Below are 16875 nucleotides of genomic sequence, written 5' to 3' on the forward strand. Positions count from 1 at the left end.
TGATATACCCGGTGGCAACGCAAGCCTGTAAGCCACCTCTCCCACTCTCTCAAGAATTTCAAATGGCCCGATATACCTAGGGCTCAACTTGCCCTTCTTTCCGAACCTCATCACACCCTTCATGGGTGATACCCGAAGCAATACTCTCTCTCGGACAATGAATACAAAATCATGAACTCTACGGTCGGCATAACTCTTCTGCCTGGACTGAGCTATACGAAGTGGATCCTCAAAAATCTCGACCTTATCCAACGCATCATGTACTAAATCTATACCCAACAACCGAGCCTCCCCCGGCTCGAACCATCCAACTGGTGATCGGCATTGCCTACCGTATAATGCCTCATAGGGAGCCATCTGAATGCTCGACTGGTAGTTGTTGTTGTAGGCAAACTCTGCAAGAGGCAAGAACTGATCCCATGGACCTCCGAAGTCTATAACACAAGCGTGGAGCATATCCTCCAATATCTGAATAGTGTGCTCGGACTGTCCGTCCGTATGAGGACGAAATGATGTGCTCAGCTCCACCTACATGCCCAACTCACGCTGTACTGCCCTCCAAAAGTACGAGGTGAACTGCGTACCTCGATCAGAAATGATAGACACTGTCACACCGTGAAGACGGATGATCTCGCGGATGTAAATCTCTGCCAATCGCTCTGAAGAATAGGTAACTGCCATAGGAATGAAGTGCGCTAACTTGGTCAGCCTGTCCACAATTACCCAAACTATATCGAACTTCCTCTAAGTCCGTGGGAGTCCAACAATGAAATCCATATTGATACGCTCCCACTTCCACTCAGGAATCTCTAACTTCTAAAGCAAACCACCAGGTCTTTAATGCTTACACTTTACACGCTGACAATTTAGACACCGAGCTATATATGCAACTATGTCCTTCTTCATCCTCCTCCACCAATAATGTTGTCGCAAGTCAGGATACATCTTGGAGGCGCCCGGATGAATAGAATACCGGGAACTGTGGGCCTCTTCAAGAATCAACTTACGAAGTCCATCCACATTAGGCACACAAACACAACCCTGCATCCTCAAAACTCCATCATATGCAACGGTAACCTACTTGAAACCACTGTGCCGCACTGTGTCCCTAAGGACAAGCAAATGAGGGTCATCATATTGTCGCTCCCTGATGTGCTCAAACAATGAAGACCAAGAGACTGTACAAGCTAAAACACGACTGGGCTCAGAAACATCCAACCTCACGAACTGATTGGCCAAAGCCTGAACATCTAATGCAAGCGGTATCTCACCGACTGGAATGTACACAAGGCTGCCCATACTCATTGACTTTCTACTCAAGGCATCAGCCACCACATTGGCCTTCTCGGGATGATACAAGATGGTGATATCATAGTCTTTCAATAGCTCCAACCACCTCTTCTACCGCAAATTGAGCTCCTTCTGTTTGAACAAGTACTGCAAGCTCCGATGATCCGTGAATACCTCAAACGATACGCCGTAAAGATAGTGCCTCCAAATCCTCAACGCATGAACAATGGCTGCTAGCTCTAAGTTATGAACATGGTAATTCTTTTCATGAACCTTCGGTTGCCGTGAAGAATATACAATTACCTTGCCATCCTACATTAATACGGCACCAAGTCCAATACGAGATGCATCACAATATACCATGTAAGATCCTGAACATGTGGGTAACACCAACACTGGCGAAGTAGTCAAACCAGTCTTGAGATTCTGAAAGCTCACCTCACACTCGTCTGACCATATGAACGGGGCACCCTTCTGGGTCAACCTTGTTAGCGGGGCTGCTATAGATGAAACCCCTTTCACAAATTGACGGTAATAACCCGCCAAACCCAAGAAACTCCGGATCTCTGTGGCTAATGTGGGTCTAGGCCAGTTCTGAACTGCCTCGATCTTCTTAGGGTCTACCTGAATGCCCTCTGCTGATACAACGTGCCCCAAGAAAGTGACTGAATCCAATCAAAACTTGCACTTTGAAAACTTGGCATATAACTGGTTGTCTCTCAGAGTCTGAAGTACAATCTGAAGATGCTGCTCGTGCTACACTCGACTGCGGGAGTAGATCAAGATATCATCAATAAACACAATCACAAAGGAATCCAGATAAGGCCGGTTCATCAAATCCATAAATGTTGTTGGGGCATTTGTCAGCTCAAATGACATCACTAGAAACTCATAATGCCCATACCGAGTCTGAAAAGCTATCTTAGGGACATCAGATGCCCTAATCCTCAACTGATGGTAGCCAGACCTCAAATCAATCTTTGAAAACACCTTGACGCCCTGAAGCTGATCAAATAAGTCATCAATCCTCGGCAATGGATACTTGTTCTTGTTGGTGACCTTGTTCAACCGCCGATAATCTATGCACATCCTCATCGATCCATCCTTCTTCTTCACGAACAACACAGGCGCACCCCAGGGCGAGACACTAGGTCTAATGAAGCCCTTATCAAGAAAATCTTTCAATTGCTCCTTCAATTCTTTCAACTCTGGCGGGGCCGTATGGTATGGAGGAATAGAAATGGGCTGAGTGCCCGGAACCAAGTCAATACAAAAGTCGATATCCCTGTCGGGTGGCATCCCCTGCAGGTCTATAGGAAACACCTATGGAAACTCACGGACAAATGGTACTGAATCCATGAAAGGAACATCTGCACTAGAATCGCGGACATAAGCCAAATAAGCTAGACACCCCTTCTCGACCATACGCCGAGCCTTCATGTAAAAGATAACCCTACTGGTAGAATGGCCTGGAGTCCCTCTCCACTCCAATCGAGGCAACCCTGGCAAGGCTAAGGTAACCGTCTTGGCGTGACAATCCAATATAGCATGATAGGGTAACAGCCAATCCATACCCCAGATAACATCAAAGTCTACCATATCGAGAAGTAGAAGATCTACGCTAGTCTCAAGACTCCCAATGGTAACCACACACGAACGATAAACACGATCTACAATGATAGCATCTCCCACAGGTGTCGACACATACACAGGAGCACTCAAAGAATCACGAGGCACAACCAAATATGAAGAAAAATAGGATGACATGTAGGAATAAGTAGAACTCGGATCAAATAGAACTGAAGCATCTCTACTGCAAACAGAAACAGTACCTGTGATAACAGCGTCAGATGACTCAGCCTCAGGCCTGGCTGGAAAAGTATAGCATCGAGGTTGGGCCCCACCACTCTGAACTACATCTCTAGGACGGGCCCTAGCTAGCTGGCCTCCACCTCTAGCAGCCTGACCTCCACCTCTAATGGCCTAACTTCCACCTCTAGCTGCCTGACCCCTACCTCTAGCTGGCTGAGCGGGTGGTGAAACACCCAGTACCGGGACCAAGGCATGAGAACCCTGATGATGTGAGTTTCCCGATAAACGAGGAAAAAATCTAGCAATGTGCCTCGGATCACCACACGTATAACAGGACCTCGGCTATTATGACTGCTGACCCTGAAACTGACCCTGTCGACCTGAGTAACCACCCTGAATGCTCTGGAGCGGAGGTGTACTAATAGAAGCTGGTGGTGCACTATAGACTAGCTGGTCGGAATAAGGCATATGAGGGGCACGGCACTATAGAAAGAGCTTGGTGAACTTGTCCAATCTCAATAAGCCCTCAGAAGACATAGATGGCCCATCACAGGCCTGTGCCACAACAACCGGCTGAACTACTCCGACTGGCTGAGCTGCTGGAGTCTAATACTGGGGAGCCAACTACTCCAGAATGTGAGTAGCAGGAGTCTATGCTCCTCCCCCAGCCTGAGAGACGGCTGGTTCCATGTGAAATGTTCCGGCCTGGGCCACATTATCCATAAGTCCCACCAAATGGACCAAAGCGTCCTGAAGCACTGGGGTGGCGATGAACCCCTCCGGGACCTAAGCTGGTCCGACAGGAACAGTCTGGGCTGGAACCTCCTCGATAAACTCTACCTGAGGCTCCACTACTTGCGCTGCTGCTCAACTGTGGGTTGAACCCTGGCCCAGCCTCGGCCTCTGGCACGGCCTCGGCCTCGACCCCTTCCCCTCGTAGGAGCTGCCACTCGGGGCTCTGGCTGCTGCTCAGCTGAAGATGCGGTACGTGTTCTCGCCATCTTCGAGAGAACAAGAGTAAAAGAGTTCAATTAGCAATGAGAGAACAAAATCGCACGACAAAGAAGAATAGAAGTGAAATTTGTTACTAAACTTCATAGCCTCTAGAGGATAAGTACATACGTCACCGTACTGATCCTCTATACTCTACTAAGCCTGCTCGTGATTTGTGATACCTAGGCAACCTAGTTCCCTGATACAAATTTGTCACGACCTAGAATTCCCACCTTCGAGACCATGATGGCGCCTAACATCTCACTTGTTAGGCAAGCCAACGTTAGAGAACCGTTAAGTCAATTGTTATTCAGTTTCAACAAATAAAGTCAATTAAGCCAAAATGAAACAAAACCAAGTGCGAAATAACATATATGCCCATAATATCTACTACAATCCAGATTTGGATTCACAACTCACGAGCTTCTAAGATTTTCTACAAATAGAGTCTGAAAGAAATACAACTGTTTTGAACGAAAAGAAATAGTAAAATAGGAAAAAATGAAGGGGACTCCAAGGTCTACGGACGCCAGCAGATCTACCTCGAGTCTCCAATGAGCAAATCCAAGCTGCTACGCCTCACAAATAGCTAGGGCCTGTACCAAAGTCTGCACAAGAAGTGCAGAATGTAGTATGAGTATAACCGACCCCATTTACTCGTAAATGTCGAGCCTAACCTCGACGAAATAGTGACGAGGCTATGAAAAGACACCCGCATAATAAACTTGTGCAGATAGCAGTATATGTACAAGATAATAACAAATAAAAGCTAAACACGTACTATTGGGAGGGGGACATGCTAAAGGGGCATAAGATATAAGAGATACAGCGGAAATGATAACCAGAACAGTCAACATGCTTTTAATTAGTGAAAACAACTAAACACAATGAAGAAAATTGCACGGCATCACCCTTCGTGCTTTTACTCTCAACCTCACAATGAAATAATAATACTACACGGCATCACCCTTTTTGCTTTTACTCTCAACCTCACAATATAAATCAATAGATACGGCACGACATCACCCTTCGTGCATTAACTCTCATAACATGGCACGGCATCACCCTTCGTGCATTAACACTCACAATATGGCACGGCATCACCCTTCGTGCTTTAACACTCACAATATGGCACAGCATCACCCTTCGTGCATTAACACTCATAATATGGAACGACATCACCCTTCATGCATTAACACTCACAGTATGGCACGTCATCACCCTTTGTGCATTAACACTCTCCCTTACCACATAACAATGAACAAATAATAGCAGGGAGATAGAATCAACAAGAACAAGACTTACTTCAACAATGGTTCCAGAATACCAATCTTAACTTTGGAATCAATACTCAATTATCACAAAAGACAGTAAACACAATAAGAATGATCAATTTAGTAAATAACTAGTCTAAGCATGGATAACCAGATCAAAGTAAGCAATAAACTATAAGGAACAAGTCCCAACCCGCATGCTTTAACTCGACAATAACGCATAAGTACTCGTCACCTCACATATACGTTGTACCCAATATCTAAACATGTATAAAATAGACAAACAAGTCCTAATCCCTCAAGTCAAGATTAACCACGATACTTACCTCGCTCCCAAGGTCCACTTCAAGGCTCAATCACAGCTTTGCCTTTCAAACAAGCCTTCAAACCAATAGAATCTAGCAAATTACCAACCAAACAATTCAAATTAAGCCTTAGGAACTACCCACGATTGTAAAGGATTCAATTTAGGCCATTATTGAAAAAGTCAATAAAAGTCAACTCCCTGGCCGCTCGGTCCAATCCCGAAATTCATACCAAAACCCTATTATCCATTTACCCCCAAGCCCAGTTATGTAATTTATTTTGGAATCCGACCTCAATTTGAGGTCTAAATCCCCATTTTACAAAAATCCCTAATTCTACCCAAAACCCTCAATTTCCACCATGAAAACACAAGATTTTTGGTTGAAATCTTAGGAAATATAGTGAAAGATTGAATGAAACTAGTTTCGAATCACTTACCAATGATTTGGGGAAGAAAGGTTCTTTGTAAAATCGCATCTAGGGTTTCTTGTTTTGAAAATTTGAGAGAATGAACCAAAATCCCATTTAAGTCCCATTTTGATCAGTTGCAGATGTCGCATTTGCGACCTGGAGTTCGCAAATTCGAACCCCGCAAATGCGAAGAATCAATCGCAAATGCGAAGACCTTCACATATCTGCTTTCATCGCATTTGCGATGACTTGTTCGCAAATGCGAACATTGACCTTCCGCATTTGCGACTAAACTGATTGCAAATGCGACCAAGCCGGCCCCAGCCCCACTTCGCAAATGCGAAGTATTGTTCGCAAATGCGAACTCTAGCCTCCCCGCAATTGCGACCTCTTGATCGCAAATGCGAACTCAAGCTGACCCAGGTACTCTTTGCAAATGCGAAGAATTTGCTCACAAATGCAAGCCTGTCAGGATTGGGGAATGTTCGCAAATACAAACACTGATCTCGCAATTGCGAGATCAGACACCAGTTACGAGAAATTGCAGAACCAACTGAGTTTTCTAAGTCCAAACCACTCTGTAGCCTATCTGAAACTTATCCGATCCCTCGGGGCTCCAAACCAAACATGCACACAAGTCTAAAAACATCATAGGAACTTGCTCGCGCGATCAAATCGCCAAAATAACACCTAGAACTATGAATTAAACACCAAATCAAATGAAATTTACAAGAAACTTTGAAACTTCTATTTTCACAACCGGACGTCTGAATCACGTCAACCCAACTCCGTTTCTCACCAAATTTGACAGACAAGTCATAAATATAGTATTGGACCTATACCGGGTTCCAAAACTAAAATACGGACCCGATATCCAAAAAGTCAAACATTAGTCAAACATTTCAAAATCATTAAGCCTTTAAATTTCAAATTTCAACAAAGTGCGATAACTCGAGCTAGGGACTTTCGAATTCGATTTCGGGCATACGCCCAAGTCCCAAATCACGATACGGAACCACCGGGACCGTGAAAATATGAATTCGGGTCTGTTTGCTCAAAACGTTGACCGAAGTAAACTCAAATGAATTTTAAGTAAAACATTTCATATTTTTCTCAGTTTTTTAACATAAAAGCTTTTCAGAAAAATGCCGGACTGCGCACGCAAATCGAGAAAGGTTAGAATGAGGTATTTAAGGATTCATAGCGCATATTTAGGTTCTAAAACATAAGATGACCTATCGGGTCATCACATTCTCCACCTCTAAAATAACCGTTCGTCCTCTAAACACAATGAAGAAAATTGCACGGCATCACCCGTCGTGCATTTACTCTCAACCTCACAATGAAACAATAATACTGCACGGCATTATCCTTTGTTCTTTTACTCTCAACCTCACAATATAAATCAATAGATACAGCACGGCATCACCCTTCGTGCATTAACACTCACAATATGGCACGGCATCACCTTTCAAGCTTTAACACTCACAATATGGCACATCATCACCCTTCGTGCATTAACACTCACAATATGGCATGACATCACCCTTCGTGCATTAACACTCACAATATGGCACGGCATCACCCTTTGTGCATTAACACTCTCCCTTACCACATAACAATAAACAAGTAATAGTAGGGAGATAGAATCAACAAGAACAAGACTTACTTCAATAATGGTTCCACAATACCAATCTCAACTTTGGAATCAATACTCAATTATCAAAAAAGCCAGTAAATACGATAAGAACGATCAATTTAGTAAGTAACTAGTCTAAGCATGGATAACCAGATCAAAGTAAGCAATAAACTAGAAGGAACAAGTCCCCACCCGCATGCTTTAACTCGAAAACAACGCATAAGTACTCGTCACCTCACATATACGTTGTACCCAATATCTAAACATGTAGAAAATAGACAAACAAGTCCTAATCACTCAGGTCAAGGTTAACCACGATACTTACCTCGCTCCCAAGGTCCACTTCAAAGCTCAATCACAGTTTTGCCTTTCAAACAAGCCTTCAAACCAATAGAATATAGCAAAGTACCAACCAAACGATTCAAATTAAGCCTTAGGAACTATCCACGATTGTAAAGGATTCAATTTAGGTCATTATTGTAAAAGTCAATAAAAGTCAACTCCCGGCTCGCTCGGTCCAATCCTGAAATTTGGACCAAAATCCGATTATCCATTCACCCCCGAGCCCGGTTATGTAATTTATTTTGGAATCCAACCTCAATTTGAGGTCTAAATTCCCATATTACAAAAATCTCTAATTCTACCTAAAACCCCCAATTTTCACCATCAAAACACAAGATTTTTGGTTGAAATCTTAGGAAATATAGTGAAAGATTGAATGAAACTAGTTTAGAATCATTACCAATGATTTGGGGAAGAAAGGTTCTTTGAAAAATCGCCTCTAGGGTTTCTTGTTTTGAAAATTTGAGAGAATGAACCAAAATCCCATCTAAGTCCCATTTTGATCAGTTGCAGATGTCACATTTGTGACCTGGGGTTCGCAAATGCGAACCTCGCAAATACGAAGAATCAATCGCAAATACGAAGACCTTCACATATGTGCTTTCATCGCATTTGTGATGACTTGTTCGCAAATGCGAACATTGATCTTCCGCATTTGCGACTAAACTGATTGCAAATGCGACCAAGCTTACCCCAGCCCCACTTTGCAAATGCGAAGTATTGTTCGCAAATGCGAACTCTCGCCTCCCCGCAATTGCGACCTCTTGGTCGCAAATGCCAACTCATGCTGACCTAGGTACTCTTCGCAAATGCGAAGAATTTGCTCGCAAATGCGAGCCTGTCAGGATTGGGGAATGTTCGCAAATACGAACACTGATCTCGCAATTGCGAGATCAGACACCAGTTACTAGAAATTGCAGACACCTAGAACTATGAATTGAATACCAAATAAATGGAATTTTCAAAAAAAACTTTTAAACTTCTATTTTCACAACTGGACGTCCGAATCACGTCAAACCAACTCTGTTTCTCACTAAATTTGGCAGACAAGTCATAAATATAGTATTGGACATATACCGGGTTCCAGAACTAAAATACTGACCTAATATCCAAAAAGTCAAACATTGGTCAAACATTTCAAAATCATTAAGCCTTTAAATTTTAAATTTCAACAAAGTGCGATAACTCGAGTTAGGGAATTCAGAATTCTATTCCAGGCATACACCCATGTTCCAAATCACGATACGGACCCACCGGGACCGTCAAAATACGAATCCGGGACCGTTTACTCAAAACGTTGACCGAAATCAACTCAAATAGATTTTAAGGCAAAACTTTTATATTTTTCTCAGTTTTTAACATAAAAGCTTTTCGGAAAAATGCTCGGACTGCGCACGTAAATCGAAAAAGGCTAGAATAAGGTATTTAAGACTTCATAGCGCAATATTAGGTTCTAAAACATAAGATGACCTATTGGGTCATCACAAAAATATCTCACAGTCAAAGATCCACTTGTTTTGTGGAATGGCTTAAAGGAAAGATATGACAACTTAAAGTTAGCCACTTTTCCACAAGCACGATATGATTGGGCTCATCTGAGGCTCAAAAACTTTAAGTCTATTTCTGAATATAATTCTGCGATATTCAGAATTACTTCTAAATTGAAACTCTGTGGAGATAGTATCACTGATTATGATATGCTTGAAAAAAATACTCACAATGTTTCATGCCTCCAATATGGTCTTGCAACAGCAGTACCGAGAGAAATGTTTCAAGAAGTACTCTGAGTTGATTTCTCTTCTCCTTGTGGCTGAACGAAACAACGACTTGCTCATGAGAAATCACGAAAATCGACCCACTGGGTCTACACCATTGCCTAAAGTGGATAAGGTATATTCACATTATGCTAAGCGTAGAAAAGGTCGTGGCTCTGTTCGTGGCCGTGGCCATGGTCGTGGCCAAGGAAGAAATTTTCATGGTGTTAATCACCTCCCAAAGAAAAATAACCACCAAAAGTGGAAAGGGAAAGATGAGAAGTCAAATTTAAAGGATTCAGAAAGTGAATGATATCATTGCGATGGAAAAGGGCATTGGGAAAATATTTGTCGTACACCAAGATATTTGGTTGAGCTTTTTCAAGCATCTCTAAAGAAAAAAGGCCCTGAAGCTAATTTTATCTCTGACAATGAATTTGACATCACCTACTTGGATGTAGCAGACTTCTTTGAGCATCCTAATGTAAAAATAGACCACTTGATCAGTGATGGATCTGTGGTTAAAGATGATTGAGTAGTTTGGTTTTTGTTTTTGCCTATTCATAATAGCTAGTGAATAAACATCATGTAACCATAGTTCTTTACATGAGTAGTAGTCATTAGTATTATTTTTTTTATGGAATAGTGTTAGTTCGTTTTGATTAAAAGTTCTAGTTTCGTTTTAAACAATGTTTCAGTAAGAGTATATTATTTATGTATATTAAATGCATTTTTTTTTTTAATACAAATATAAGATTGAGGCCAATGTATATCGAACATGTAAGTAGAACTAAACGTAGCTCCACCTCTAAGATCATGGAGATTATAAAGGATTTATGTGGTTAGTGACAACCATGTTGATGCGTAAAATTAAGTTAGTATCTTTCTGTTAAGCAATAAAAGGAAATATCTACTTGTCCTTATTTGTACTTACGAGTAGCGTCAGAAACTATGCGCATTGACTTTTCAATTTTACTATTATTGTAATTTCGAAATTCGTAGGTTACAAAAACATGCATTGTTACAATTGTTTCCTCAAACCACTGTTCATAAATCCAATTCCCTCTGTGTTTGTTTTTTTTACTGTGCAAGACTATTAAGGAATTCAATGTAAAGTATAATTACATTATTTTTAGCTACATAATTGTTCGTATTATAATCAAAGTTTTCTCGAAATTGCATTAAAATATTTGATTTAACTTTGTTTCTTTCATTTTCTCTGAAAATACTAATATTTATTCGTATATTTCATTTGTATGTCAAACCATGAAAAACAAATATGGATATCTTATAAAGAAAATTTGGATCAATGTTTAATTGTAAAAATATTTGTTTAATTGATTCATGTACAACACATACAATATTCAAAGAAAAGAAATATTTCTCACATTTAAGTATGTGTAAGGCTGATGTTACTACAATTTCTGGTAGTAGTAATCTAATTGAAGGCTCTGAAAGAGCTACTATAACTCTGCCTAGGGGAACAATATTTATCATAAATAATGCAATGTTCTCCTCCAAGTCCAAGAAGAACTTGTTGAGTTTTAAAGATATCCGCCGAAATAGGCATCATATTGAGACAATAGATGAGAATAATCTTGAATATCTCATCATTACCAAGAATGTCTCTAGACAGAAAAGGGTTATTGAGAAGTTCCCATCTTTATTTTGTGGCCTGTATTGGACAAGAATTAGTGCAATTGAGGCACATTCTATCGTAAACCAAAAGGTTACTGATACCAATACTTTTGTACTTTGGCATGATCGATTGGGATATCTTGGATGAATTATGATGAGACGAATTATAGAAAACTCAAATGGGCATCCATTAAAGAATTTAAAAATTAGTTTAAATAATAATTTTTCTTGCACTCCTTGTTATCAAAGCAAGTTAATTATTAGACCATCACCAACAAAGGTTGGGATCCCCTATTTTTTTAGAAAGTATACAAGGGGACATTTGTGGACCTATTCACTCACCTAATGGGTCGTTTAGATATTTTATGGTCTTAATAGATGCATCTTCTAGATGGTCTCATGTGTGCCTATTGTCATCTCGCAACCTGACGTTTGCAAAATTAATTGCACAAATAATTCGATTACGGGCACAGTTTTTCGATAATCCAATTAAGTCTATTCGACTTGATAATGGTGCTGCGTTTTCATCCCAAACACTTAATGATTATTGCTTATCAATTGGAATAAAAGTGGAACATCTTGTAGCTCATGTTCACACTCAAAATGGCCTTGCAGAGTCTTTGATTAAACGACTGCAATTGATAGCAAGGCCGTTATTGCCATTTTGCATGCAGCAATGCTAGTTTGTCTCAGACTGACAAATTATCATAAATATTCCCCGTTGCAATTAGTTTTGGGTCATGAACCTAATATATCACATTTAAGAATTTTTGGATACACAGTATATGTGTCTGTAGCACCGCCATATCGCACCAAAATGGGTCCTCAAAGAAGGTTAGGAATATATGTTGGGTTTAAATCGTCCTCCATTATTCGCTACCTTGAAACATTAACGGAAGATTTGTTGATTGCTCGATTTGCAGATTGTCGATTCGATGAGGCATTTTCCCCAAAATTAGGGGAGAAATTGGTGAAATCAAACGGGAAATTTCGTGAAAATATCCATCATTGTCTCATCTTGATCCACATGCCTTTATGTCACTGCCTGAAATTTTCCATCGACGGGACCGTGATGGCGCCTAACATTTCACTTGCTAGGCAAGCCAACGTTAGAGAATCATTAAACCAATTCCTTATTTCCATTCAGTAAATAACAATAATTAACAAAGATGAAATATAAGAGGTGAGGAATTTTATAAAAAAACTGTATTAATTACTACCACCCGGATCTGGAGTCACAATTCACGAGCATTCTAGAATTTACTACAAGTAATAGTCTGAAAGAAATACAACTGTCTGAATGAAAGAAATAGTAGAACAGAAAGATAGACGGGGACTTCAAGGTCTGTGAACACCGACAGATCTACCTTGAGTCTCCGGACGGCGGACCAATAGCAAAATCTCGATCAACCTGAGCTGGTATCAAAATCTGCACAGAAAGTACAGAGTGCAGCATCAGTACAACCAATCCCATGTACTGGTAAGTGCCGCGTCTAACCTCGGCGAATTAGTGACGAGGCTAGGACAAGAAACCCACATATAACATGAACAGTATAATCATGCTAGTGGCAACAACAGTAAATAAAGAAATAACACAGAAATAATGGGAAGGGAATATACACTGGGGGAATACAACACATAGAGTGACAATAATGAAAAGACAGAATTAAACCGAAAATCCTTAAACGAATTGAGCAATTAAAACAACAAGGAAAAACTGCACGGCATTACCCTTCGTGTTTTTACTCTCAACCTCACCAAATAAATAAATAGAACGGCACGGCATCACTCTTTGTGCATTTACTCTCAACCTCACTAAATAAATAAATAGAACGGCACGGCATCACCCTTCGTGCAATAAATATCTCATAATATACACTGCATCACCCTTCGTACTTTAAACCTCTCATAATATATATGGCATCACACTTTGTGCTTTACACTCTTCCTTACAATATAAATAATGCATGCACGGCATCACCTTTCATACTTTACACTCCTCCTCATCAATCATAGAATCAATAACAACGGATAGATAAGAGTATCACAAAGAAATCAGTATTTTACCAATAATCAATAGCACAATGTAATCTCAACCTTGAATCAATATTCGAAAGTTACCAAATCTCAGTGAAACCAGATATGATTCACCCAACATTTCAAATAACCCGCTAAGCATGGATAGTAGAATTTAAGGCTAAAAAATAGACAAGAATAGAATTTCACTAACATGCTATGACTCGACAACGACGCATAGATGCTCGTCACCTCACCTATACATCGTATTTAACAACCAAACACGTAGCAAATGAACACATAATACCTATTCCCTCAAGCCAAAGTTAGACACGACACTTACCTCGCTCTGAAGGCCACTAAATTTGCAATCATAGCTTTTCCTTGGGAATTCACCTACAAACCACTCGTATCTATTCAAAAATAACTTAATAATATCAAACATTGCTAAAGGAATCAATTTTAATGAATAATTACAGATTTCTCAAATTTTCCTCCAAAAAGTCGAAAATCGACCCCGGGCCTGCTTGGTCAAAACCCAAGGTTCGGACCAAAATCCATTTACCCATTCACCCCCGAGCCCGAATATGTAATTAGTTTTGGAATCCGACCTCAAATCGAGGTCTAAATCCCCAAATTTCTGAAAATTTTAGTTTCTACTCTAACTCCTAATTCAACCATGAAAACTCTAGATTTTAGGTTGATAATTCATAAAATGTAAGGGGTAATTGAAAAAAAAATGATTTAGAATCACTTGCCAACAATTTGGGTAAGAAATGGCTCTTGAAAAATCACCTCTCACCGTTTGGTTTTTGAGAAAAATAATTTTTTGGCTAAAATCCCGTTTTTGGATTCTGTTAAGTGTTGGGCGACAGTGTTCATCGCGTTCGCGAGAGCACTATCGCGTTCGCGAAAGGTACAGGCTGCCAAGCCTTCGCGTTTGCGAGACCCAGCTCGCGTTCGCGATGGTTACTCCCACTTGGCATTCGCGTTCGCGAGGCATTGCTCGCGTTCGCGATGAAGGAACGACTGACTCCCTCTCCCCAATGCCTAACACTACGCGTTCGCGATGGGCTTGTCGCGTTCGCGAAGTGTAACGCCCCCCATCGCTTCGCGTTCGCGACCAAGCTTCGCGTTCGCGATGAAGAAATCCATGCCTCATCAGTTTACTCTTCGCGTTCGCGAGAGGACCTTCGCGAACGCGAAGAAGGACATGCCAGAACCCAGGCTTTGCAAAAAAAAACCAACTTTCCAAGGTCCAAAACATCTCGTGGCCTATCCAAAACCCACTCAAGCCCTCGGGGCTCCAAACCAAACATGCACGCAAGTCTAAAAATATCATACAAACTTGCTCGCGCGATCAAATCACCAAAATAACACCTAGAACTACGAATTTAGCACCAAATCAAATAAAATTCTCAAGAACACTTTAAAATTCATATCTTTTCAACTGGACGTCCGAATCACGTCAAATTAACTCCGTTTCTCACCAAATTTCATAGACAAGTCTTAAATATAATAATGAACCTGTACCGGGATCCGAAACCAGAATACGGACCCGGCACTAACAATGCCAAACATCAATCAATTCTTAAATATAATTAATTCTCATACTTTTAATTTTCATCAAAAATTTATAACTTGAGCTAGGAACCTCCGAATTCGATTCCGGGTATACACCCAGGTCCTATAACTCAATACGGACTCACCGGGACCGTCAAAATATGGATCCGGGCCTTTTTACCAAACTGTTGACCGAAGTCAACAAAAATAAACTTTTAAGGCATAAATTCTTATTTTCATCAATTTTCAACATGAAAGCTTTTCGAAAATATGTCCGGACTATGCACGCAAATCGAGGAGGGTAAAAATAATATTTTTAAGGCTTAAGAGTGCAGATTCGAGTTTTAAAACATAAGATGACATTTTGGGTCATCACACTTTATTTGTGAAAAAAGAGGTGCAAAAGATTATCCATTTACAGAAAATAGCAAATCAAATGCCAGATGCATTTACGGATCTGAAAACAATAACAAAATCACATATCCCTACAGAGAATGTTCTAATCCATATTAATGTCCCTGTTGGACAATCTTCTAGTGTCATAACTAATGAGTCAAAAGCACGCATAAAACGTGGCAGACCATTGGGTTCTAAGGATTGAAATCCTAGAAAAAGGAAAACAAATTATCAAGATGACACTATGAAAGAGTCTCATGAAGAAACCCACGATTTAACCAATCCTGAGATTGACGAGGAAATCACTAAGCCTCAGACTCAAGAAAATAAGGAACTATCAATAAACCCAATCGATATTGAAACAAATTTGAATCGATCAGATATAATGGTGGATTATATCATTGCATATAATGTTGAATCTAGCATTATGCAAGATAATGAGGATCTTGAACCTCAGACTGTTGGAGAATGTCAACAAAGACGTGATTGGCCAAAATGGCAAGAAGCAATCCAATATGAGTTGGATTCACTTGCGAAACATAAAAAAATTTAGGCCTGTAGTCCAAACACCTAATGGTATTAAGCCTGTTGGCTATAAATGGGTCTTTGTACGTAAGAGAAATGAGAAAAATGAGGTACAAAGATATAAGACACACCTTGTTGTACAAGAATTTTCACAAAGGCCTGATGTCGTTTATGAAGAGATATATTTACCTGTTATGGATGCAATAATATTTTCTTATCTCATTAGTTTTGTTTTTCATGAAAAGATAGATATGCATTTAATAGACGTGGTTATCGCCTACCTTTATGGGTCACTTGATAATGAGATATACATAAAAATTTTCGAGGGACTTAAAATTCCTGACGCACATAATTCAAAGTCCCGGAAAATATTTTTAATCAAATTGCAAAGATCTTTGTATGGTCTAAAGAAATCGGGATGAATGTGGTATAATCGTCTTAGTGAGTATTTATTAAAGGAAGGTTATATAAATGATGTCATTTGCCCATGTATTTTTATAAAGAAAACAACATCGGAATTTATTGTACTTGCCGTATATGTTGATGACATAAACCTTATTGGAACTCCTATAGAACTCCAAAAGGCAATTGATTATTTAAAGAAGGAATTCGAGATAAAAGATCTCGGAAAGGCAAAATTATGTCTCGGTTTGCAAATTGAACATTTGACAAACGAAATTTTTGTTCATCAATCTGCCTACACAGAAAAGGTATTAAAACGGTTTTACACGGATGGAGTACATCCATTAAGTACTCCGATGGTGGTTTGATCATTTGATGTGAATAAGGATATGTTCCGACCTCAAGAAAAGAATGAAGAGCTACTTGGTTCTGAAGTACCATATCTTAGTGCAATTGGTGCACTAATGTATCTTGCTAATACTACAAGGCCTGACATAACTTATTCAGTTAATGT

The sequence above is a fragment of the Nicotiana tomentosiformis genome, chromosome 7 (genome assembly GCF_000390325.3).
Source record: "Nicotiana tomentosiformis chromosome 7, ASM39032v3, whole genome shotgun sequence".
Lineage (NCBI taxonomy): Eukaryota > Viridiplantae > Streptophyta > Magnoliopsida > Solanales > Solanaceae > Nicotiana > Nicotiana tomentosiformis.